Genomic DNA, 3,745 nt, shown 5'->3' with positions numbered 1-3,745 from the left:
TTAAAAGTTTCTTTGCAGATTGAAAAAATACCACAAGGTGCATTTCACCTTGTTTACTCAAACTTTTCATTAAAATGCTGCTTAATATTAATCCTTGAATAAAAAACAATAATCCAATAATATAGTATAAGCCTCTAAAAGGGACCATGATGCACTTTAAGTACTCTTCCTTTAAGTGTATTTTGCTGTTAATATGTATTCACCTTAAGTATATGGCATATATATTTACCTAAGATTTGAATGCATTTCATTTCATATTGAATATATGTCATATATGTTGCTGTTGTATTTCAATACATTTTTATGTATTCATAAGCTTTGCTTATAAAAGCGAGTACACACATGTCTGCACTCCACACGTTTCTTTTGTGCAAGTTATGTAAGTTTAGTGATTTATGTGAACTGCTGATTAACAAAGTAATTTATCTATTGATCTGAAGCCGTGTCAAAAAGTCAGAAAGGATGACGTAATAATTGCACCGTGCAATTTTGAAACTTACTTTGATGCTTCATTTTTACGTCATTTTGTAAACATATTGTTTCCTTTACTCTCCTGCACGATGAGCAGACTTTTACCAATCAGAAAGCATTTTTCATATAAGTAAATAATACTGCACAGCTGATCCAGACAAAGACAAAGAGTGACAGTGTTCTCCAGCCGGCACAATAGAAGACGGGACAATGGGACTCCTTTGACCCACACTGTGGCGAGGCTTCCCTCCGTTTTTCAGAGAGGAGCTATTGTCTAAAGAGTCGGTGCACCCTTCGCCGAGACAATGGGAGAACTTAAAACTGATGGAAGTGGGAACTCGGCATTATGTGACGGTAAACGTGAGGTTCACGCTCGTTTAATGCAGTTTTGTTTCTGAAAAACCTGCAGGGACATTATTACTGTGATAACATCAAGAGACCAAATTGAGCCGTAAAGTTTTGCCATTTAAAAAAAAAAAAAAATTTAATCTTGCATTTCTACATCCGTCGAAAAATTCCCCCCCAAGAGTTCCCGTAAAGTCTTAAAAAGGGTTGGTTTTAAGCTCGACTCCTCTTTACGTGCAGCTGCGGAAGTCGGAGAGACTCGAGACGCTGAGCAGACGAGAGATTACGAGCTCTCTCGTGGCAGCAGAATGTTTGGCTGGATTATAGGACATCACATGAAGGCCAAGTTCAAAGCCCGAGCAAGTGTTGTGGATTAGGACGGGTGGAAACGACTCGGCAGCACGGGCGACCTCAAACGGGGATTTTCCCAAACGCCCCCCACCCCTCCATCGTGCACGAACGCTCGACATATAGAAGCAAAAACATAAACGACTTCATTCGTTGAGGATTTATTTATTTATTTTAAGCTGCAGTTAAGTTTGAGAGATTAAGAGGATGAGACTCGCTCCCGACTGACTCCAGGTTGTGTAAGTAGAGATCTGGCACGGAGTTCGACGACTGGACGAGGCCCAGCGGCGGTCAATCTACCGACCGACCGACCGGAAGGCTACGAGCACCGGAGAGGATGTTCTTTCTATTCGTGTCCCGGGATACGTCAGCGAAGGAGGTGTTTTTCATACGATCCAACGCGGGAGCGACGAGTGTAATCTTTTATTTTGAAATTAAATGAAAAGAGTTAAAAAAAAATTAAAATTTAAAAATGGTGTAGGGGGTCTTTATACTAAATCATCTTTTTTTGACTTTGTATGAAAGTAAATGTGTTATCATTTTGATTTTTGGTCGATATTAAATACAAAATTTAAAGTTTTACCGAAACCATAAATATAATTTGAGAAGAACGAATAAATTTAGCCGTAACAAATTCGTCATTTTGTTTTTAATTGGTCCAAAGAATCATTTTTTTCAGTGTACAAACACAAGAGTGGTACCAACTCTCACCTTATTTATTTTTTTTACCAAGTGAGCTTTAGAGACTCTGATACGAAGATTATGCTAAGCTACGCTAATCGGCTGCTCCAAGATGTCAAACTTTCTCCTTAAACTTTGGAACCAACCAAATGATGTTTTTTCGGGGGATTTAAATCCGCTCTGCTGTCTTGTTTTTGTGTGCCGGTCGGAGGTGAAATCAATCCGACCGCTCCGTCTCCGAGCCGCCGGGTTCGGATGTCAAACGCAGGGGACGTGGGGGCCATTCAAGTTGCACAATTCCCGTTTTGTTCCTTTTGTGCTGACGGCAGTTTACCTGCAGCCTAACCCCCCCTCCACCCCCCCTCCCACTCACCCCTCCACCCCCCATCCCGAACCTCCGTTCCCTCGACGGAGCGCCACAAAAGCTTGCGAAACCTGGAAGGGCTTTCTGTCCCTTTCTCGGCTTTCACCAAAACCCAGCATCAAGGTGTGAGACAATGGCCCCGTGAGTTCCCATGGCTGAGCTGGGATGGGGTGAGGGGGTGAGGGGATGAGGGGTGAGGGTGTGTGTGTGGGGTGGGGGGGTGGATTAGTGCTGGGATAAGTTAACCACTACTGCCAAGTGCTGATGTTCTATGATAAGGGTACATCGGGTTGCAGCCGGAGGTACAATGGGAGGTCTGTGTGGCCAAAAGCTGCACATGATGGCTGAAAACCAGACAGCTGTGTAATTTTACCAAGTTGCCCCCCCCCCCCCCTCCCACCCCGCCCTCCCCCATCTTTCTTATCTCTGCCCCTCGGAGCTCCACGAACAAGTGATTAAAAACAAAAAACTAAAACCCGACTGAATTTAGAGTTCCTAAAACGAAGGTGCCGTTTTTCCGCCACGGACGTGAAACCTCGAGATCGCGTCGACAAACGCGGGATCTGAGCGGCTCGAGCTTATCGGGTCGTTTTGAGCTGGCGAGGCCTCGGAGCCGGAGCCGGACCATTAACCTCTGACTTCCAAAAAACATGTTTGTAAAAATGGGAGGAAAAAAAACAAAAAAAAACACACACAGTGTAATTTGACTTTGAAATTACTGCGTAAAGACCATCAGGACAATCACATGCACTTCTTTGTTTTACATTTCAGTTCTTTAGGATAATGTGTGTGTGTGTGTGTGTGTGTGTGTGTGTGTGTGTGTGTGTGTGTGTGTGTGTGTGTGTGTGTGTGTGTGTGTGTGTGGAGTTTCAGGTGACTGAAAACCAAGAGTGCGTGGTCGTGCGATAACGCTCCCCGACTGCAGGCCGTGACGTTCTCTCCGGTCCGTCTGTCGACACGCACAGTCGACCTTCTCGGTCGCCCCCGACGATGGCAGCAGATCATATGAAACATACCATTTTTTGTGGGGTGGGTGGGGGGGGGGTATGTTTGTTTGTGGCTCGGAGACTCCAGACTGCAGGTAGGAGTCTCCTCTTCATGAGTTTATGTAACCTGTGGAGAAATCACAAGAGTGTCAGGATTCATTTATTGTGTGACATCATCAGTCCATCTTTTGGAGGGGGGGGGGTGACTTTTTTTTTGTTTTTCAGAGGCTCGCGTTTTTTGTTTTTCTTATCGACTGTCCAATCCTCGTGTATTTGAGCTGTAATTTCCTGCTTGAAGTTGGGAGACGATACAGTGTCCCGTGGAGACTCTGTCCCCGCTGTGTGTTTTCCATGAGTCAGAGTGGGCGTCATCCGGTGCCACGAGGACGCCAGTGTCCATAAGCTCCCTCCATCTGTCACCAACGTCCCCCTCTCTATCTCCCTCTCTCTCCCGGTGAGCATCCTCTCTTTTATTTATCCTTTTCTTTGTTCCTGCGTGCATCTCGGGGAGGGGGGGGGAGAGAGAAAAAGAGGACGAGGCGGTAATCGC

The 3,745-nt window shown here is 45.1% G+C and overlaps 1 protein-coding gene across 1 annotated transcript in view; it reads left to right on the top strand.

Annotated features, from left to right (window-relative positions):
- cops9 (COP9 signalosome subunit 9) overlaps positions 1 to 1,478 on the top strand; it is a 202,300-nt gene extending 200,822 nt beyond the window's left edge. Inside the window, exon 4 of the mRNA XM_069696567.1 lies at positions 1,465 to 1,478. The gene's annotated coding sequence lies outside the window, so the exon portion shown is untranslated. The remainder of the gene's footprint in view (positions 1 to 1,464) is intronic.
- Positions 1,479 to 3,745: the final 2,267 nt, after the last annotated feature.

This window comes from Brachyistius frenatus, unplaced genomic scaffold, assembly GCF_029030835.1.
Source record: "Brachyistius frenatus isolate BFR_SWC_R1_liver_20210118 unplaced genomic scaffold, ASM2903083v1 Contig_21, whole genome shotgun sequence".
NCBI classification, from domain to species: Eukaryota; Metazoa; Chordata; class Actinopteri; family Embiotocidae; genus Brachyistius; species Brachyistius frenatus.
The sequence above is the reverse complement of the archived record's forward strand: the minus strand, read 5'-3'. Positions and strand labels throughout refer to the sequence as shown.